Source organism: Bos indicus x Bos taurus, chromosome 7 (genome assembly GCF_003369695.1).
Source record: "Bos indicus x Bos taurus breed Angus x Brahman F1 hybrid chromosome 7, Bos_hybrid_MaternalHap_v2.0, whole genome shotgun sequence".
Classification (NCBI taxonomy): domain Eukaryota; kingdom Metazoa; phylum Chordata; class Mammalia; order Artiodactyla; family Bovidae; genus Bos; species Bos indicus x Bos taurus.
Window position 1 is genome coordinate 93,611,512 of NC_040082.1, and position 22,878 is coordinate 93,634,389.

Sequence of the window (22,878 nt, forward strand, 5' to 3'; positions counted from 1 at the left end):
TTATTAAATGTATTTGTTTTGTTTATTTTTTTGGCGGCACTGGGTCTTTGTTGCTGCATGCAGGCTTTTCTCTAGTTGTGGTGAGCAGGGGCTACTCTCTAATCGCAGTGAGCAGGCTTTGTTGCAGTGGCTTCTCGTTGAGGAGCACGGGCTCTAGGGCACGTGGGCTTCAGTAGTTGTGGCCCATGGACTTAGTTGCTCCGAAGTCTGCGGGATCCTCCCAGACCAGGGATCCAATCAACCGCTGGACCACCAAGAAAGTCTTATCATTCACTTGATGGACATCCGAGATGCATTCAGTTTGGGGTAGTTATGAGCAAAACTGTTCAGAACATTCACGTCCCCAGTCTTGTGTGAATAGATGTCTTTCTGTTTCCTGGGTCTGTCCAGAGGAGTGGAATTACTGGGTCATACTTGGGCTTCCTTGGTGGTTCAGACAGTAAAGAATCTGCCTGCAATGCAGGAGACCCTGGTTTGATCCCTGGGTCAGGAGGATCCCCTGGAAAAGTGAACGGCAACCCACTCCAGTGTTCTTGCCCGAATCCATGAGGTCGCAAAGTATCAGACATGACAGAGTGACTAACACTTTCACTTTTTTACTTTCACTGCATATCTTCCTTGATGAGCAACTACCAAATTGTATTCTGGAGTGGCTGCACCATTTTACACTTGATCTTGTGAAGTCTGGGAGTTTTATGGCCCTCAGTTTTATTTTAGGTGAGATGGCAAGGGCGGGGGTGGATTCCCAGACAGGAAGTGGCTTTGGAGGCCAGAATAGGGGCCCACCCAGATAAACCCGGAGAAGCTACTACATTCCCCGCCTCCCCACCAAGATCTGCCAACTAGCAACGTTAGGTCCACCTGAAAGCTCAGATTCCCTTTGCCACATGGGGTAGCACATACCCCCAGGTTCTGGATTAGGATGCAGACGTCATTAAGGGGGGCGTTATTTCTCCCCACGCACATTGCCAGGTAAGGGGGGTTACTCTTAGGAGCAGGCAGGGATCAGAGGGGCCAGGAGAGGTTGCTGGGGGTTGGAATGTCCTGTCTCCTGATGCATGTGGTATTCTGGTTGAGAAAACACGCTGAGCTGTGCTTCCACGCTGTGCGCCCTCCTCTGTGCAGATTAAAACATCTGCCTTGAAAAAAATCTAGGACCCAATGTTTTGGCTTCTCTTGTTATGGAGCATGGGCTTCAGTCATTGTGGGGTACCAGGCCAGTTGCCCTCTGCCACATGCAATCTCCTCGGGTCAGGGATTGAACTCGTGTCCCCTGCATCGGCAGGTGGATTCTTAAAGCACCAGACCAGCAGGGAAGCCCTGGTTTTAACTAGCAGTAATCTTTTGAAGTTCCGACTACCTGGTCTTTGTTACAAACATTCCTATATATCCTGATTCCTCCCTCATCTCTTCAGAGCACTTCCTCAGAGCTATCTGAGAGGCTGTCTCTGGGCTTGAAGTCCTCAGAATGTCCACAGAGTAAAATATAATTCTCAGGTTTTAGGTTGTGCTTTTTTTTTTTTCAGTGGACAGTGGATTTGGGGGGCAGGAGTTGGGTGGATTTGGAGGGCCGTGCCTTGGATGTCCCTGAGGCCACGGATTCGGCTGGAGCTCCTCCAGGGTTGGGGCAGGTAATGGATGAAATCCCCCAGGGAGGAAGTGTACATGAGGAATCAGCCCAAAGACCATGGCAGAGGGCGTTCGAGTTCAGGCATCAGTGAAGTGATGAAGAGTAGCCACCACCACTGGACACGCTGGCGTGGGAGGGACACCAAGAGGCCCCAGCCTGACAGATGGTAAAAGTGTCAAAAAAAAAAAGGGAACAAAGAGTGTTGCTCACCATCCAGTTACATGAAGGGTTAAATTGCAACCTACAGGCAGTGAGCCCACAGGGGAATTCAGGATAGAAGAAAAACAGGATGAGGCATTCTGTGCTTTGGACAAAAAGGGTCCCTGGATAGTTAGACTCGTAGCCAGAAGAATTTCAATGACCTCAGATTCTCGCATCTTCCCAAACACAGAAAAGCACGAAAATGATTATCTTATCTATTCTTCATGACAGGCAATCATATTTTCCCAAGGTGTGTGCTGGACTGCATGTATTTCCTACCCCGCAAAATTCATGTATATTCTGGCTCCTCCCCTTCATCTTTGGAGCTGTTTACTCAGAGCTACCAAGTGGCTGTCTCTAGAAGACCCTGAGGTGGCGCGGTGGTAAAGAACCCCCTTGGCAATGCAGGAGACACAAGAGACACAGGTTTGATCCCTGGGTTGGGACGATCCCCTCGAGGAGGCCATGGCAACCTACACCTCTATTCCTGGAAAATCCCTTGGACAGAGGAGCCTGGCGGGCTACAGTCCATGGGGTTGCAAAGAGTCAGACACGACTGAGTGCACATATAAAGACTCTGAATAAAAAGTAAACTCACAGCTCTCCTCTTGTGCAATTTTCCTTAAGACAGGTGTGTGACAGTGGTTAGTTTAGACCCACAAGGTTCAGGAGACCCAGACAGAACAGACAGATGGATAGGAGGATGGAGGGACTTCTGCCCAAGTGGTTGATGTCTTTAAAAAAAGATAAATTAGGAGTTTGTGATTAACATATAACAGATAACACTACTTCCCTGGTGGCTCAGACAGTAAAGAATCCACCTGCAATGCAGGAGACCGGGTTTGATCCCTGAATCAGAAAGATGCCCTGGAGAAGGTAACGGCTACCCATTCCAGCATTCTTGCTGGAGAATCCCATGGGCAGAGGAGCCTAGTGGGCTATAATCCATGAGGTCGCAAAGAGTCGGACATGACTGAGCAACTAAACACACAAATATGAAATTGGTAAACAAGAGGACCAGTTGTATACCACAAGGAATTGTATTTAATATCTTGTAATAACTAGAATGGAAAAGAATCTAAAAAAGAATATATATATATATAAAAGAACTTAAGGAATTCTGAAAAAGTATATATATATAGTTCCTGGGTAGCCCAGCTGGTAAAGAATCCGTCTACAATGCAGGAGACCCCAGTTCGATTCTTGGGTCTGAAAGATTGCCCTGGAGAAGGGATAGGCTACCCACTCCAGTATTCTTGGGCTTCCTTGGTAGCTCAGATGGTAAAGGATCTGCCTGCATGTGGGAGACTGGGTTTGATCCCTGGGTTGGAAGATCCCCTGGAGGAGGGCATGGCAACCCACTCCAGTATTCTTGCCTGGAGAATCCCATGGACAGAGGAGCCTGGAGGGTTATAGTCCATAGAGTCGCAAAGAGTTGGACATGACTGAGCAACTAACCATGAGTGAGTGAAGTCGCTCAGTTGCGTCTGACCCTTTGCGACCCCATGGACTGTAGCCTATCAGGCTCCTCTATCCATGGGATTTTCCAGGCAAGAGTACTGGAGTGGGTTGCCATTTCCTTCTCCACAACTAACCATATATATATATAAACTGAATCACTGTCCTATACACCTGAAACTAACACATAAATTAACAAAACTTCAATTTTTAAAAATGGTTAAAAAAAAAAACACATAAAAAATTCACTAACAGGAAAATCTGGCCTGATCCCATGCACCCACAGGGGCATGAGTGCACATGCCCTGCCCAGAATTTCTGGCCTCACCCCCACACAACTTCCCAGCAAGAGCTACATTCACGACAGGGTATCTATAGCCTTCTCAAGGGCCCTCACACCTATCTGAACACCCCTCAGTACAGATGTAAGCGGGCTGGGCAGCCTGGAAAGGCCCACAGCCAGCTAGAGCTGGAGCCAGAACTCAGAAGTCCAGGCCCCCAGCCGCATGTTCTTCCCAAGATCTGAGTCCCCTGCACCCATGGTGCTGGCATGTCACGATGAGCTTTGGGGACAAGTGAAAATGCACGCAAGCAGTGGCATCCCATAATCCCAGGCCTCTGCCCATGTCCCCAGCTCAAAGCCCACTTCCACTGCTTGATACATTCCGCTCCTAGCACACACCCCAGCTTTTACGAATGCCGTCCTCTGCCTAGAGTGACCATCTAATATTTTTTGCCCCATGCTGAGTAGTGAGAACACAAAATGGTGACGAAAACTGGTAAGGTCTCAGCCCTCACAGGGCTAACGTACCTCTCCTGTCTGTCTGGCAAACTCCTACACATCCTTCAAAACCCGGTTCAGTTGCCACTTCCTCCTGGAGGCACCTCTCAATTGTTCCCACCTCAGATCCAGTTAAAGCACCCTCTGCCAGCCCTGCCTCATTCACTGTGATGTTGGAAGCTGGCCAGACAGCCCTTCTTTAGAGGGGGGTTGGAGAAGGAAGGGAGCATGACCAACCTCAATGCCTAGTCCTCTCAGCTGAAGCAGGCATAGCCTTGTCTGGTCATCAAGTCAGAAGGGAAAACAGAAATGCACTTTCCAAATCTCAGAGCCTTCCAAAGGGGGCTGCAGACTGCAGAAGACTCAGCCTTGGGCCTCCTCAGTCAGTTCAGTTGCTCAGTCATGTCCAACTCTTCATGACCCCATGGACTGCAGCATGCTAGGCTTCCCTGTTCATTACCAACTCCCAGAGCTTGCTCAAACATGTCCATTGAGTCAGTGATACCATCCGATCATCTCATCCTCTGTCATCCCCTTCTCCTCCTGCCTTCAATCTTTTCCAGCGTCAGAGTCTCTTCCAATGAGTCAGTTCTTCACATCAGGTGGCCAAAGTATTGGAGCTTCAGCTTCAGCATCAGTCCTTCCAATGAATATTCAGGATTGATTTCCTTTAGGATTGACTAGTTTGATCTCCTTGCAGTCCATGGGACTCTCAAGAGTCTGCTTGAATACCACAGTTCAAAAGTACCAATTATTTGGTGCTCAGCTTTCTTTATGGTTCAAGTCTCACATCCACACATGACTACTGGAAAAACCCTTTCTCTAAACTGTGTCTGTCTATTCACTCACCCCCTTCACTCTCTTGATAAAGAAGAGACACTGAACTCTGAGAATTCACCCACCTCCTTTCTTTGTGGTCAAGCAGGCCAGTGAGCCTGCATGTGGAAAACATGGGCAGTGTCTGACATGCAGAAGGGGCTCAGGTATGGCTGTAACTAGGCATCAATGGCCCGCAAGCCTCAAACTTCTTTTCTACTCCCTCCTCTAACAGATGCCTTCCTCCTAAGGGGCAGGCGGGAGCAAGGCTCAGGGTGGTGAGGGATAACTTTCATTTGTTTCTCCTTTGGACTCCAACTCCTCTGCTTGTTCCCTGTGGACCCTCTGCCTCTCTGGGCCTCAAGGTGCCCCATCTGAAAAATGTGTACAGCCAGATCTTCTGCTTTGCTGCACCCTGTACAGGTTCAGGAAGCTGGGTGGCTTGTATGCTCCACGCTGGTCTTGCAACGGATTTGATTCCTCCAATTTACCTGCCATTGACCGCACCACTGTTTCAGTTTCCTCATTTGTAAAATGGGAATAACAATGCCACCCCCACCCCCCAACCCGCCCCACCCCCGCTGCCGCCCGCCATGTGGGGGAGGGGTTGGGAATGATGCCTGGGGTGGAGTGAGCTCTGAGTAAAAATGTAGTTACTGTTAGCAGCTGGGTGGGGGAAGCAGTCTGGGAATGAGGGCATTGATCCCTGCAGGTTCTGAGTGGTTCTCCCAGGGACATCCTCCCATCCATGCTCCTCTCCCGCCTCCCTCTGCAGCCTTTCTTTAAAGCTGTAGCCAATGAATGAGCTCAGGATGGCTGCTGAGGGGTCATCTGGAGAATCACCAAGCGGGCAGCTGGTCAGGCCTAACCAGCCTGTGGTTTTATCCTCATCTCCCCTCCCACCCTCGAGTTCCTCCCCCTCCTCCCCAAGCTGGTCTCCCAGCCTGGACTGCTTCTCAAAGGCACTTTGGCCCCACTCCCAGCCCTGCCTCTGCCACCTGGGAGCCAGACTCTGATAATCCTTCTTAGTGCCTAAAAATATCCCCAGATTGGAGGGGCAAGTAGAAGACAGCGATCAGGGCTTTGTGCTGACACGGGGAGGGGGAGGATGAGCAGAGCACCCCTGAACTCCGCCCCCCACCCCCCTGCCCTGGCAACACCCAGCAGAGCAGAGCTGTGCACACACGTTTTATTTTAAATCTGGCTGGAAGTGCAGGGCTTGTCTGGGCTGTGCAGGGAAGAACAGACACATACACACATACTCACTCACTGCCCCCACAGCCTGGCCTGCTTGGGGTCACCTGACTCCTTCGGCTAGAGGCCCAGGCAGGGAGCACGTGATGGGCTAAGAGGGGGTTATTTGTAGATAACCACAGCCACTCCTGCACCCAGCCCCTGCTCCTCCACTTTGGCCTCTCTGAGCTGGGTCCCTGCAGGGTGCTCACGACCAGAGATGTAGCCAGGCCAGGAGATACCACCTTCAAGGATCCTAAGCGGGGGGTGTCCCAAGTCCAGGGCTCTGCCTCTCCCCTTCATGCTCTGGCCCTGCTGGTACACCCCCTCCCCCAACTCAATTCACTGCAATGGCTGCTTGGTGGGCTTCCAATTCACCAATCAGATTCCTCCTCCAGGGTCTGCATGTGCTGTGTCCAAAACTCACCAAGCTCACTCCCATCTCAGGACCTTTACATGTGCTATGACCAACTCACCAAGTTCATTCCTGCCTCAGGACCCTTGCACATGCTGTTCTCCCAGGCAACCCCTGTCTATCTCTGTCTCATCATTCACATCTTGCTTCACTGTTACCTCCTTGGAGAATTCTTCTCAGATCACTACCAAAGAAGCCATCATATTATTCCATCTCCTTACCCAATTTTGTTGCTTCAGTCCTGTCATCCCACTTGAACTGTTTTCTTTTTTTTTTTTTAATGCTTACAATTATTTATTTCTTTACTTACTTTTGGCCGTGCTGAGTCTCTGTTGCAGTGTGCAGGCTTCAGTAGTTGCAGCACATGGGCTTAGTTGCCCCATGGCACATGGGATTTTCCTGGACCAGGTATGGAACCCTGGTCCCTTGCATTGGAAGCATAGAGTCTTGGCCCATGTTCCCTGGAATCCCCAGCCCATTGGCCACCCCTCATCACTACAGCCTGTTTCTCCAGGTTCCCTGGCTGCACCTTCTCAGAATCACCCCTTGGCAATGCAACCCCCTACCACTGCCCCCTCCCCCTAATAAAGTAACCATCAGGGAGGGCTGTGAGGGTTGATCTGCAGATGCCTGAGGGCTGACTGTGGGACATCCATCCACCCTCCTGGAATCTGTTCCCTCCCTCCTACATCTCCTGGAATATCCCAGGTGCTAGAGCCCCCAAGGGCGCCACCCAGTGGCGGCAAAGTCTTTACACAGGTGGTGCCTTTTTCCTTAAGTGCCCTCACCCCTTCACTAGGCACCCCCTTCACTGGGCTCATTTGTACTAGTCTTTAAAACCTGGGTCAGATTAAATTCCCTACTTAAGAGGCCTTCTCTATCCTTCCTACCCTAAGGAAGCAGAGCTCCCTCCCTAGTCCCGCCCACCCCACCAGGGCCTTTCTTCAAAGCTTCTGTTCAGCCCTGGCTGGCCCCAGGGAGCTTAGAGAGCTGAGCCTTCCTACCAGAGAGTGAGGGTCAGACCAGGAAGAGACCTGTGGGGTCCCCAGCATCACCCAGTGTAGGGGTGTGTTGGGAGTTGGTTAGGGTAGTTTCAAGAAGGACGGAGGGAAGAGAGATCAGGTCTCTGGAAGTTTTTGTGGGCAAGTGAGCAGATCCAGCCCCAGAGGCAAGGGGGGTGGGGCAGCAGTATCTGATTGTTACCTGCACAGGACTCAGAGAGGTCAAGCAAACTGATGGGCTTGTAAGGAGAGTGCTTGCTGAGTGTGTGCTCAGTCGTGTCTGACTCTTTGTGACCCCATAGACTGTAGCCCTCCAGGTTCCTCTGTCCATGGGATTTCCCAGGCAAGAATACTGGAGCAGGTTGCTATTTCCTTTTCCAGGGGATCTTCCTGACCCAGGAATCGAACCTGCATCTCCTATGTCTCCTGCTCAGGCAATTAGTTAAAAACAAAACCACACAACTCTGGGACTTCCTTGGAGGTCCAGACTCTGTGCTTCCATTGCAGAGAGCATGGGTTTGATCCCTGGTCGGGGAACTAAGATCCCACATGCTATGTGATGCAGCCAAAATTTTTTTTAAAAAACCAAAAACCTAACTTTATTGAGTGACACACAAAAACTATGCATGTTTAAAGTGTGTGATTCAATGCATTTGACATATGTATGGACTGATGGAACTCATCACCTGGATCAAGATATCCATCACTATAGGCTTCCCAGGTAGCTTAGTGGGAAAAAATCCGCCTGTCAATGCAGAAGCTGTGGGCCCGATCCCTGGGTTGGGAAGATCTCCTGGAGGAGGAAATGGCAACCCACTCTAGTACACTTGCCTGAAAATATTCATAGCCAAAGGAGCCTGGTAGGCTACAGTCCACGAGATAGCAAAGAGCACACACATATCCATCACTCCCCAAATTTTCTTGCTTCCTTTGGAGTTCCTCCCTCTCTCCCTTCCAGTGAGAACTGGAAGCAACCTGGATGTCCAATGCTGGGAATCAGAAATTCCATCAGAAATTCAGGATTCCATACTATGAAATATTACATAAGCATTTAAAAGGAGGAGGAAGACCAACCTGGAGGTCATGATGCCCAGTGAAATAAACCAATCTCAGAAAGACAGATATTATCTGATTCCACTTACAGGGGGTCCTTAGTTAGAGGAGTCAGATTTATAGAGACAGAAAGTAGAACGATGGGTGCCAGGGGCTAGAGTAGCTGGATGGGGAGTTAAGTGTTCAATGAAAACAGTTTCTGTTTGGAAAATGAATAAGTCATGGAGATGGGTTACATGACAATGTGAATCTTGTATAAAATGGTCCAGATGATAATTTTTTTGCGATATGTGGTTTACCACAATTAAAATAATTTTTAATTAAGAAAATTATCAAATTGGGATGAAGAGAGGAGGGAAAGCTATGCTCATGGACTTGGTAATATCACTGAGTTGAAAAAATGAAAGCAAAATCCAGAGACACTAATGAACTGATATGTAATTCATGTCATGGAAAACCACCAAAAGTTCTGTCCTTGGCATTTATAACAGTGGAGTTAGCTGCATCAGACCAGCCCTCTCGGAGATGATAATGATAAGCTCTGGACTAAAGGCTAAAAAACTCTTATACCTTGAAGTTTTGGTGTTCCAACATCCTATATGGTATCCATTAGCCACATGTGCTCATTTAACTTCCAATTAATTAAAATTAAAATCTAAAATTCAGTTCCTCAGTTGTATTATGAACATTTCTACACTTAATAGCCACATGTGGCTTGTGGCTACCATATTGGGTAGTGAAGGTATGGAACATTCCCATCAATGCAGAAAATTCTACTGGGCAGTACAGCTCTAGAGAGTTACCAAAAATAGGCAAAAGTTGGAGGGGAGTCTCTACCTGTTCTAAGGGAATGGTATGGGGTGAGCTTCCCATTTCTCACTGGAAATAGAAACTGGATTGAAAAATGATAAGACAGAATCCAAAGGGACTATAACAGTTCAACAATGGGGCAGAACACACAGGAAAGGAAAAAGCCAAAAAGCAACAACCAAAAATCAGGTTCAAATTCTATCCAAAATTGCTGTGCAAGTCTCTTGCTAACCCTTGAACCATGTGCAGGGCAGACTTCAACCAGCCTGGGTTAAGCTAAAGAAAAGTAAGATATCACCCTCCTCCCACCCCAGGGGAAAGAGACTTTGGAACTTGAGTTCAGACAGTTTAATTGCCTGTGAAAATTTAAAAAAGGGATGTGGGGAAGAATCAATGTTCTTCAGAGGAACACAACAGAATCCAGAGTGTCTACAAGGTATCTTTCATAATGTCCAGAATACAATCCAAAATTACTTGACATGTGAAGAAACAGGAACACATGACCTATGCCCAAGAAAGAAGGAAATTACTGAGGACCAACCTTGAGATGACCCAGATGTTGGAATGAGCAGATAAGGACTTTGAAGTGGCTATTATAAATATATTCAAGGATGTGAAGGAAAAGTACCTCCTAATGAATGAACAACAACAAAAACCTCAGTAGGGAAGCAGAAATTATAAAAAAAAAAAAAATGCACCAAATGGAGATTCTAAAACTGAAAAATACAATATTTGAAATAGAAAAATTGACTGTGGACTCAGCCATAAAAAGAATGAAATTTTGCAATTTGCAACAACAGGGATGGACTTGGAGGGTATTATGCTTAGTGAAATAAGTCAGACAGAGAAAGACAAATACTGTATGATATCACTTATATGTGAAATCTAAAAAATAAAATAAGCGGGTGAATATACCACAAAAGAAACAGATCCACAAACTACAGGTTACTGGTAGGAAGAGAGAAGAGGGAGGGGCAAGAGAAGGGTAGGAAATTAAGAGGTACAAGGATGTGAAGGAAAAGTACCTCCTAATGAATGAACAACAACAAAAACCTCAGTAGGGAAGCAGAAATTATAAAAAAAAAAAAAATGCACCAAATGGAGATTCTAAAACTGAAAAATACAATATTTGAAATAGAAAAATTGACTGTGGACTCAGCCATAAAAAGAATGAAATTTTGCAATTTGCAACAACAGGGATGGACTTGGAGGGTATTATGCTTAGTGAAATAAGTCAGACAGAGAAAGACAAATACTGTATGATATCACTTATATGTGAAATCTAAAAAATAAAATAAGCGGGTGAATATACCACAAAAGAAACAGATCCACAAACTACAGGTTACTGGTAGGAAGAGAGAAGAGGGAGGGGCAAGAGAAGGGTAGGAAATTAAGAGGTACAAGCTATTATATATAAAATAAATAAGCTACAAGGACATATTGTACAACACAGGGAACATAGTAAATATTTTATGATAACAACAAATGGAATACAACCTTTATAAATTGTGAATCACTATACTGTGATTCATATAATATTGAAACATATAATACTGTACATCAACTATATCTTAAAAAATAGATAAAATACAATATACATTGTACAAGAAGAAAAAGAAAGCATTATGTATCCAGAAAAAAAGCCAAAAAAAGTTTTTTGGTGTTTTTTCCCCTCCCACTGTGGGCTTGATAGCAGATCGGAGATGGTAAAAAAGACAGCTAACTAATTTGGAGACTGATAATAACAAATACTGAACAGAAGAAGAGAAAAGAAAAAACTAAAGATTGAATAAAAATGTGTATCTAGAAATGGACAGCGGTGGCTGGACAATACTGTGAATATACTTAATGCTACCTAGTCATGCAATTAAAAATGGTTAAAATGGTAAAATGTTTAGCTTGCATGCATTTTACCACAACTTAAAAAAATATATAGTCTCAGTGACCTTGGGACAACATCAAAAGATCCAACACATGTGCAATTGCAGTGCTCTAAAGGATATCGTCCACACTCCGGAGAGGTATTCTATCAGGAAGCTGGGGGATGGGGGGAGCTGGTCCACCTATTTTGTGAGTCACTGATTTTTACAAGAGGTGTATTTCAAGGTGACTTAATCTTTTTTTTTTTAATTGCACAATTCACCTAACATAAAATATACCATCCTAAAGGCAGTTACTGTTCTCCTGTCACAGATGAACTGACTTATCTACCCAGGGCCACATAGCTGATAACTGACCAGGCTGCATGTGAGCTCAGCCCCGTACCACCCGGTGTTCTAGATGGACATGGGCTCACGGAACATCAGCCCCTGCATTCTTGGAAAACAGGACCTGCTGCCTTTATGCCCACACTTCACCCCATCTACTCTGGGCTTTGCCTGGATCCTCAGTGACTACCCCCTGGCCCACGCCAACCCCAGTGGTCAGTTCTGTCTGTGGATTCCTGACCTCCTAGTGGTGTGTGTTCTTGTTGTTAAGTCATGTCCGGCCCTCTGAGACCCCATGGACTGCAGTACACCAGGCTTATCTGTCCTCCACTATCTCCTGGAGTTTGCTCAAATTCATGTCCATTGAGTCAGTGATGTTATCCACCCATCTCATCCTCTGTCGTCCCTTTCTCCTGCTGCCCTCAATTCTTCCCAGTATCAGGGTCCTTTCCAATGAGTTGGCTCTTTGCATCAGGTGGCCAAAGTATTGGAGCTTCAGCTTCAGTCCTTCCAATGAATATTCTGGACTGATTTCCTTTAGGATTAACTGGTTTGATCTCCTTGCTGTCCAAGGGACTCTCAAGAGTCTTCTGCAGCACCACAATTCAAAAGCATCAATTCCTCCTAGTGGTCTATCTGCCCCTTTTGTCTGTCTCTCCTTCCAAGAACCATGGCATCCTGGCTAATCTAATCCAAGCCGTTTTTCTTCCCCTATGACCCTAAATGAGGCCAGTCCTGAACCCTCTCACACCAGCTTTTCTCCCTGGGAAATCTCACCCCCACTATCAGTGAGCCTGTGCTTTGGTTTTCCAGATTCCTGCAGTTTCCAGGTTTCTCTCCCAATGTCAAAATGGTTAACCCAACAGCGCCTGGCTATGCCTTGCCCAGATATATCTCACTCAACTCATCCTCCACCGTAAGTGTGCTTCTTGGCCAACATCCCACCATGTACCCAGTCTTTGGGGACAAGAATCTGAGAGTCATCTCAGACCCTTCCTCATCACCCCCGCCCCCCACCACCCCAGACACTCAGCTACTCTCCAGGTCCTGCAATTGCATCTGTCTCTCCCGTAATAATCAAGCGAGTTCTTCTCCGCTCAATTCCCACTACCAAGGACCCGTCTCTGATCTCAATTCTCGTGGTTACCTCCACCTTGATCTCTCTGCCTCTCGTATTACTTTTCTTTTTAAAAATGTTATCAATATTTATTTTTATTTATTTATTTGGTTGCACCAGGTCTTAGTTTCCACATGAGGGATCTAGTTCCCTGACCAGGGATCGAACCCTGATCCCCCTTCATTGAGAGTTCAGAATCTTAGTCACTGGACCACCAGGGAAGTCCCCTGCCTCTGGTTTTCCCCAGGCTGCCTCCCTCCATCCACATTTCCTTCCCTGAAAGAGAAAAGCCAGCACTGGAGAGGGTGTGGAGAAAATGGAACCCTTGTACACTGTTGATAGGAATGCAAATTGGTGCAGCCACTATGGAGAATAGTAGGGAGGTTCCTGAAAAAACTAAAAATAGAGCTCCCATATGATCCAGCAATCCCACTTCTGGGCATGTACCCAGAAAATATGAAAACTTTAATTTGAAAAGATACACACACCCCAGTGTTCACAGCAGCACCATTTGCAAACAAGACATGGAAGCAACCTAGAAGTCCATCAGTAGAGGAATGTTTAAAGATGATGTGGTGCATATTAACAATGGAATATTACTCAGCCATAAAGAGAATGAAATAATGCCATTTGCAGTCACATGGAGGGACCTTAGATATCATATTAAATGAAGTCAGTCAAAGACAAATACCATATATCACTTACATGTGGACTCTAAAACAAGGATACAAATGAACTTATTTACAAAACAGAAACAGACTCCCAGACATAGAAAACAAATTTACAGTTCCCAAAGGGGATAAGGGTGAGGGGAGGAATCAATGAGGAGTTTGAGATTAGCAGATTCAAGCTACTATATACAGATAAACGACAAGGACCTACTGGATAGCACAGGGAACTGTATTCAATATCATGTAATAAATTTTAATGGGAAAGGAAAAAAGAGAGCCAGTGTCAGCATCATAAGCAGACAGTGAGCATAAAACAAACACAATGTAAGTAGGATGACATTTGGTCCTGGCAGGTACTGAACTCTAGGGAGCCTGCCAGCCCAGGTCTGAGCCCTCCTGGTTTAAGCATTCAAGCGGAAGTTGGCAAATGTTGTCACCTGGGCCTTAAAGACACAGCAGCAGCAACAGGAGCCTTGGGCCTTGATGTTCCCAGAAGCGGGGTGATTCTCCTGTGAATAGTCCTGTCACGTGGGCTGTCCTTGGGACCTCAGATGACCTGCATCAGGCGAAGTGCCCCAGAGATTAAAACATTACAGAAATTAGATGGTGTATGGGCTTCCCTGGTAGTTTGGTAGTTCAGACAGTAAAGAAATCCGCCTGCAATGCGGGAGACCCAGGTTCAATCCCTGGGTTGGGAAGATCCCCTGGAGAAGGACATGGCCAACCCACTCCAGTATTCTGGTCTGGAGAATCCTAAGGACAGAGGACCCTGGCAGTGTATTTGAATTGAACCCTTCTCAATTAGTAGATGTTGTTTCTAAAGTATTCAACAACAGGGAACAGAAGCAAGGAGAAGTGAAATGGAATGCTGCTTTTCTGGTAACAGCATTAAAGTGAGTAACCTAAAGGAGGGCTTCCCAGGTAGCTCAGTGGTAAAGAATCCATCTGCCAATGCAGGCAACCCAGGTTCGATCCCTGGGTCAGGAAGATCCCCTGCAGGAGGACATGGATACCCACTCCAGTATTCTTGCCTGGAAAATCCCATGGACAGAAGAGCCTGGAGGGCTACAGTCCACAGGGTCACAAAGAGTTGGACACAACTGAGCACGCATGCATGAACACAGGCATGCAGCGCTGTCAGGGTCCCAGGGGAACCAAGGGTTGAGACAGAGGCAAACTGTGAGTTTGGAGGAAAAAACCAGCCTGGGCAGATCCACTCTTGCCAGGTGGCCCCAGGCTAGCAGTGCCTCCAGTGATGTAGTCATCACCCCACTGCCTACCTACCCGCCCTCCCAGGTAAGGGTGGGGAGCCAAGCTAGGCTTGTGTGAGAAGGCTCACCCTCTGGGTAGGTGGAGGTTCCAAAGCCAAGGGAAGAGTCCCCAGGGGGAGTCTGTGTATGGGCCCTTTAAGACCCAGGGGTGTTTCTGTAACAAGAGTACTTCCTCTTTCCCCACAGCAGTCCCAGAGTCTCACTCTAAAAGCCTTCCCCCACACTGGAGACTGGGCTGCTGGGGGTGGGAAGTCAATCTTCCCTTTGTGCCTGGGGTTATCACCAAGGTCTATATGATCTGGCTCTGGCCTGGCCCCCGCTACCCCGCCAACCTCCTTCAGCCACGAGACTTCATGCTTCTCAGCCTGGAGTCCATGGCCACGATTCCTGAGGTCTGTTCAAATCTCAGAAACATGGCTGTAATGCAGCGCGTTTGTGCTAAGTTGCTCAGTTGTGTCTGACTCTTTGCAACCCCATGGACTGTAGCCCACCAGGCTCCTCTGTCCATGGGATTTTCCAGGCAAGTATACTGGAGTGGGTTGCCATGCCCTCCTAAAAAGTTCGCCTGCCAATGCAGGAGACACAGGTTCGATCCCTGGTCCAGAAAGATACCACATGCCGCAGAACAATGAAGCCCGTGCACCACAACTACAGAGTCTGTGATTTAGAGCCCCTGAGACACAGCTACTGAAGCCCGAGGGACCTTGAGCCCACCTTTCCCATCAAAGAGAAGCCACCTCAATAAGAAGGCTGTGCACTGCAAGAAGGGTAGTCTCCGCTCGCTGCAACTAGAGAAAAGCCTGTGCAGCAACGAAGACTCAGCGCAGCCAGAAATGAATAAAATAACAAAAAAGGACTGCTCTGAAGAAAGCTGTGGCTGCAAATGTCCATACAGTGATGGTTTCTCACTATTTTTTGACCTATTTCTCGGTAATGTTTGAGCAAGGTATGCAGATGCCTTGTGTGCTTTTTGGACTTCCCAAGGTCCGAAGGCATGACCTTTTCATCGAGTTTTAAAATTTCAGTCGGTTAATTTCACTCAGAGCCTTGACTGAATAGTGTCACTGGTTGAAACGGGTTGAAACAGGCAAGCGTCTGCAGCTATTTGGTTTGTAGACATCATTGCAAGCATCTTCCTGATTTTATCAACTCAAGCACAAAGACTATAGTCCATAGCTGTACCCCTGGAAAAGCTTCTGAAAATCCTTAACCTCGGAGTCAACCTCGGCATACCCAGAACCCACAACTCAGGCTTGCTCTGAGGGCTCTTCGTGTGTGTGCGTGCTAAGTCGCTTCAGTAGTGTCTGACTTCATGTGACCCCATGGACTGTAGCCCACCAAGCTCTCCTGTCCACGGGATTCTCCAGGCAAGAATACTGGAGTGAGTTGCCTGCCCTCGTTCAGGGGAATCTTCCTGACCCAGGGATCGAGCCGGCGTTACTTATGTCTCCTGCATTGGCAGGTGGGTTTTTTTCCCACTAGTGCCACCTGGGAAGCCAGGTTCTTAGATCAAATAAATGCATCTTATTCTATAAAACCTCAACACGTGTGTGGAGTCATGTGAATTTGGTTGTGTAGAAAAGGTGACAGTTTCAACATTCAGAGTTACTACTTTGCCAGTGAGAACTACATCAGAGGAAGCAGGTACCAGAGTACAGCCTGATACCTCCTTTAAGAATAGCCTTAAAATCTATAGCCCAGGGACTTCCCTGATAGTCCAGTGGTTAAGACTTTGCCTTCCAATGCAGGGGTTGTGCGTTTCACCCTGGGTCAGGAAACTAAGATCCCACATGCCTCAAGGCCAAAAAAAACCAAAATATAAAACAGAAACAATATTGTAATAAATTCAATGAAGATTTTTTAAAATGGTCCACCTCAAAATAAAACAAAACTCTAAAAACAAAAACTGCAGCCCAGAGAAGCCTCTAGGACAAGAGAAAACTTGACACTCAGCAGAAGAGGGGAAACTGGACTTGGATGCCAGAAATTAGCCATTTGGAAGGTAACATACTGATCACATACATCCTAAAGGGTTGTGGCATTTGTCCTGAAGAATGGGTTCCAAAAATTTTTTTTATCCTACAATGAGATTTGAAACCTACAAAGAGAGGAAAAAAATATGTATATATATAGATAGATACACACACACACACACACACACACACATTACCTTTAAGAGAGACTTGGGCTACCAGAAGTAAAGTAGCCCCCCCTCCTCATTCTTCACACGTTTCTGAAAAATTCTAGGAATACACAGGAAAGTCCTAAGTGTCCTGCCCCAGGGTCTAATTTGCCCCCAACTCCTTCCACTCCCTGGTCAGGCCCCCAGGAAGCTGTGGCTGGTGTCTGGTGTCTGGTGCCTGGTGTTTCTGTCATCTCCATTTTGCAGCTGGAGAAACTGAGGCACAGGGGAGGGGACGGGTAGGAAGTGGAGAGTTGGGATTCATTGAAACCTAAGCCTGTCTTCAGGGACTTCCCTGGTGGACCAGTGGTTAAAAATTTGCCTTGCAATGCAACAGCAGATCTGTCCAGGCTGGCTTTTTTTCTCCAAAGCTCGCGGTTTGCCTCTGTCTCAACCCTTGGCTCCTCTGGCCCCCTGACAGGTCTGCAGGCCTGTGTTCATGCATGCATACCTGCTTAGTCGTGTCCAACTCTTTGTGACCTCAGGGTTCGATCCCTGGTCAGGGAACTAAGGGCCCACTGGCAGAGGGCAACTAAGCCCACGCACCACAACCGCTGAGCGTCTGAAACTGGAGGGGTTGGTGCACACCCGGGTGAATGGTGAGGGTGGGAAAGGTGAACAGGCGCAGCTGACCAGGTTCACAGGGGGTTTGGGGCGGGACGCCAAACCCTTTCTCCTACACCTGGAAAGGGAGTGACTGTGGGCTGGTGGGGGGACCACCTGCGTGGGTTTTTGCTGCTCGTCCTCAAGGCTCAGCAGGCCCCTGCCTGCCATCTCCTGTCACCTCCCTGTGAACATGCTGCCCCAACACCCAGCTCTGGGCTCTGCGTCCTTCTCTTCCTCCCTGGCCCCCTTCTCTGCATCCATTAGCGCCCTCCCCCTTGTTCCTTCCTTCCACTCCCTCCAGCCTTTCCAGGAAGCCTCCCAGGTCATCAGAGGCCCCAGCATGTGCAGAAGGAAGGGGAGAAGCTTTGTTGTTGTTCAGTCGCTCAGCTGTATCTGACTCTGCGACCCCATGGACTGCAGCACGCCAGGCTTTCCTGTGCCTCACTATCTCCCAGAGTTTGCTCAAACTCATGTCCATCGAGTTGGTGATGCCATCCAACCATCTCATCCTCTGTCACCCCCTTCTCCCCTTGCCTTCAATCCTTCCCAGCATCAGCATTGCCCACCAGGAAAGGGCTGGCCTTCTCTTCCTTCCTCCTGCCAGCCTCCTCTGCCTTTGGGGCACACTGTCCACTCCACACAGGGAACACCACACCAAAGCAGATTGCACAGCAGTGGGCCCAGCAACCTCACTCCCCCTTGAGCAGGGACCCACCCAGGGTCTGCAGCTGTTGGGTTGAGGGGCCCTAAGGACCCTCAGTCTTTTCATCTGACACTCTCCCCCTAGCTCATGCTGTTCCAGCCACACGGGCCTCTTTGCTAAACCTCTAACATGCCGGGCTGGGTCCTGCCTCAAGATCTTTGCACATGCTGGTCCCTCTGCCTGAAATGCCCTTCCTCCAGATGTCCGCCTGGCCGGCTCCTTCTCATCCTTCAGGTTTCTCTTGCCCCCTTCCCAGAACATCTGCTCCACCCATGAGCTGGTGCTTGGGGAGGGGGTGGCAAAGAAGCTTCATTTTGTTCCCTGTTAGGCCCCACTGCTTCCCAGCATGCACACTTCATCAGCACGTACTGAATGAATCAATGACAGACGGGGCGGGTGGGAACTGGGGACCAGCACAAGGTAGAAGGGGATCCCCAGGGGCTGGCTGGCAGGGGCTTGACCCCCTCCCCAGACATACTCACGGGGCCCTGAAGCCACATATGATTTGGGAAGCCTAGGAGGATGTGGGGAGAGGGCTGCACTCCTGCTGTTTCAGGGTGGAGACCTGGTGTGACAGAATCATACTGACAAAGGTGTGCATGCATTGCTTCAGTCACATCCAACTCTTTTCGACACTATGGGCCGTAGCCTGCCAGGCTCCTCTGTCCATGGGGATTCCCCAAGCAAGAATACTGGAGTGGGTTGCCATTCCCTTCTCTAGGGGATCTTCCCGACCTAGGGATCAAACCCGCATCTCCTGTGTCTCTTGCTTTGCAGGCGGATTCTTTACTGCTGAGCCACTGGGGAAGTCCAACTTCAAGTCTATCCAGGATCTACTCACTTCTCACTCAACCACACCTCCACCTGGTCCAGCCTCATCATGGTCCGGACCAGTGCAGTCTCTCTCATGCTGATTTTCTGGTTCCATGCCCCCAGCTTCTCCCATTTACCCAAGGTGACTCTCCTCCACATCTCTGTTCACTGGTCTCTCTGCCCGTGAACTCTACTGTTTTAACTAAAAGTTTTTATTTATTTACTTATTTTTGGCTGTGCTGGGTCTCTGTTGCTGTGCACAGGCTTTCTCTAGTTGTGGCATGTGGGCTTCTCATTGCAGTGGCTCCTCTTGCTGCGGACTTTATGGCATGCAGGCTTCAGTAGTCACAGCTCTAGAGTATGGGCTCCTCTGCTGTGGTGCATGGGCCTAGTTGCCCCACAGCACATGGACTCCTCCCTGAAGAGAGATCGAGCCCACATCCCCTGCATTGGCAGGCAGACTCTTAACAACTGGACCTGCAAGGAAGTCCTGCCCATGAACTCTTAACCATCTTTAGTAACCAGGCCAATGGTCACCTCCAACAAGAAGCCTGACTCCTGACCCCTCCCGAGGCTGAGTCAGGTCACTTCTCTGGGCTCCTCCTTCTGCCTCCCCCACCCCCCAAGGCATCCACTCTGCTTTACCAGGTGGTTATTATTACCAGACGGGCATTGCGCTCACCTCTGAGGTGATGACTGCTATTATTCTCAATTTTACAGGTGAAGAAATTGAACCTGAGGCGAAGTCACTAGCCTGGGAGCACTGCATTCAAACTGGCAGGATGAGCTCGGAGGCAGCTTCCAGCAGCCAGAGAGGGGACAGCCTGCAGTGCCCAGATAAGGCAGGAGTGTGCCCCCCAGTGCCTGCCTTCCTGTGGGAGTCCCAGGGGCGGTGGGAGGACTGGCCTGCTCCCCACGGCCAACTACAATCATGACAGCAGTTCCTGTGCCCAGTGAGCACTTCGCGCTGGGCCAATCAAACACTTTGCATGCCTGACTCACTTGATCTGTTGACGCCTGTGGGTTCTAGAGGTGGACGCACTTATGAGTTCTTCCCATTTCTCAGAGCAAGAAATGGAGGCTCACTGGGCCCTGAACTCCCACCAGGGCTGCAGCCGAGGCATAAGGCTGCCCCTGGGATTAGCCAAACCCCTTTTTATTTCTTAGCTGAGGCTGCCTTTGATTGGAACATCATTCCCAGATACGGGTACTATGGACCCATTTTATAGATGGGCAAACTGAAGCCCGGAAAACTTTCTCTAGGGCCCCAAGGCCAATGCAATGACCAAGGCTCCCTCCCAGCTGGAAATAGGTGAGCGAGAAGGCCAGGCTAGGAAGGTTCCGACTGCCTCCTCCCTGCAGCCTGGCTGGGGCCTCAGGGACCCAGGTATGCTGAGTGAGGTTCCAGGAACTCCCATCACTGCCAAGTTTATTCATAGCAGCTGCTCCTGGAAGGGGCTTCCCATGTGGCTCAGTGGTAAAGAATCCACCTGCCAATGCAGGACACATGGGTTCAATTCCTGGGTCGGGAAGATTCCATGGAGAAGGGAATGGCAACCCACTCCAGTATTATTGCCTGGAAAATTCCATGAACAGAGGAGCCTGGTGAGCTATGGTCCATGGGGTGGCAGAGTCAGACACAACTGAGCACATACACATGCTCCTGGAAGGGGGCTGAGTTGAGGCTGGGAACTCTGGGGGCTTCAAAGACACCTCTGCACTCCAGAATTTCTATTTCAAGTGGCCCCACACGACAGATCCAGGCTGCCCCCTTGCACTCAGTCGCCTTGGACCTGGCCCGGGTTCCCAGTGGTGTCTTCAGGACATCCCCCCTCGGGTGGCATCTCAGGTTTTTCAAATCAGTCTGAGTCATAACAGCCTCACACCCGCTGACCTGCTTCTCCCTCGGTTTCCCCATCCTTCCACACTCCCAGCTGCCCACACCAGAAATCTCTTCCATGCCCCTTTCTTCTGCCCCTCTTCTGAGCAGGCAGGGAATGCAGGCGAAGTCCCTCTGCCAAAGAAGAACCCCAAACCGCCCACTTTCCATCTCCCCCTTCCTGTCGGGTCCAAACCAACAGTCTCCTCCTCCCATCTCTTTTTTGGGGGCAGAGTAGCTGCTGGGATCTTTTTAAGACACAGCTGGACCCGGTCACTTACTTTGTCCTAAGCCTCCGTGGTCCCCACAGACCTGAGAACGGAATCCACACACTGCTCGTTATCTTCGTGGCCCGAGGCCAAAATCTTCGCACCTCAGATACCCGGCTCACTGAACTTGAGCCACGCTCGCCTCTTTTCCGCTCTGCAGACACGCCAATTTGGGCCCTGCCTCATAATCTTCTGCTGTTTTCTGGGCCTAAAAACCCCTCGCTGTCTGGTTCTCTCAGGCCCGGCTGACACCTTTTCCGAGAATTCCTCCGTGACCCGCACTGTGCATGGACTGGCATAATCCGTGTCTGTTTACGCGGTTCCTAGCAGTCTACGCGGCCGGGCTACGGGCTCTGAGGTTAGGGCCCCGGCTGCATCCCCAGCAGGTATAGATTCTCTGGTGACCGACCGACAGACCCCCGCATTGCGCTCCTCTCGTTCACACATTCCGGACTCCCCACGACCCCCGCCCCCGCCACGCTAGGGTCGTCCCCACTCCCGCCCGCCCGTTACGCAGCCGCCTCGTCCTCCTGCGCTCGCTGCGTCCCGGCCCTCGGAGGAGCGGGGCTCTCTCAGGGAGGCGGCCGGGGCCTAGGACCAGACGGTAAGCCCCGGGAGGCCGTCCCGGACGAGGTGATGGGGGACAGCGGCTGTGTCTGGGGACCCCCGTGGACGCCATAGCCGTGGAGGCGGGGCCGGAGCTCGCTGCTAGGGTGGCTTTCCGGGCCGCGTTCGGAGCGCTGGGGTCTCACTTACCTGGGGGGCGCAGGCGGCCCGGAGCACCAGGGGCCGGCGGTAGGGTGGGTGGCGGACAGCTAGCCTGGCGCAGATACGGAGGAGGAGACGCGCGCAGCCGGCACCAGGCACCCGGACTCTGCTCCAGGCACCGCCTCTGCGGGGGGCCGGGAAGCAGGCTTTGGGGGCAGCGCTGGGCGGGATCGGGGGCGGGGCCGGGGCGGGGCCGGGCTGAGTCCTTCGAGGCTCGGGGTCCTAGAAGCGCTCGGGCCCCTCTGTGCGACAAGGCCGCTTCCTAGACCCCCGCCCCGCATAAGGGGCCCGGCCTCCAGTCCCAACCCGCCCCGCCCCGCCCTGCGGCGCTGTTTAGCCTGAACCCACCACAGGTTTCTTCGCTGTGCTGTAGCTCTTTCCTTTGAACCTACCCCCATCTGCTGCGCGCTCAGTCCGGCCCCCCTTTCTCTTCCGTTCTCTGCAAGTCCTCTCCAGCACCCTCCGGGGTCCTCCTTGGTGGCCCGGCTCTGATCCATCCGTGTATCTGCCGACACACCATGCGCTCCTGGACCCGCCTGAGTGCACCGCTGGGTGTTGTGCAGAAGGCCCCCCGACTCACCACCTCAGACCTCGGAGGCCACCCCCAGTGCCTCCAAGGTCTGGTGACCTGTCCCAGCTCTCAGGTCGAGCTGGTCCAATTTTTGGTTCATGGGACCGACTGCGGAGTTGGGAAGCCAAGGAACCCCCCTGCGAGCTGGGAGGCCTATAGGGCAGGTGGGTGAGTCTGTGGTTCAGTGGGGTGCAGAGATAGGCGGCAGAGCTGGGAAGATAAAGGCGGGGAGGTAGGACAGTGTTGGTGGCAGAAAAACCCCAGGCTCCCTCTTGTAGGGAGGAACACAAGGTGGCCCCTGGCTCACAGGGGCAGGGAGCCAGGGCAAGCCATGAATGCTGAGCAATCCTGCATCGCGCAGAGGTAGTCTGTGAGCACCTGGGCAGCATCTAAGAGACTTGCAGTCCAGCTGTAGCCAGTTTG

At 49.9% G+C, this 22,878-nt stretch overlaps 1 protein-coding gene across 3 annotated transcripts in view; it reads right to left on the bottom strand.

Moving 5' to 3' along the window:
* CERS4 (ceramide synthase 4) overlaps window positions 1-22,149 on the bottom strand; it is a 35,814-nt gene extending 13,665 nt beyond the window's left edge. Inside the window, exons 1-2 of one of the 3 annotated variants that reach the window (XM_027547534.1) lie at window positions 21,873-22,030; window positions 13,831-13,949 (exon numbers count right to left, since the gene is read on the bottom strand). The gene's annotated coding sequence lies outside the window, so the exon portion shown is untranslated. Of the gene's footprint in view, window positions 1-13,830; window positions 13,950-21,128; window positions 21,154-21,872 lie in introns of those variants that run through there. The other 2 variants (XM_027547533.1, XM_027547535.1) reach the window with 2 other exon arrangements.
* Window positions 22,150-22,878: the final 729 nt, after the last annotated feature.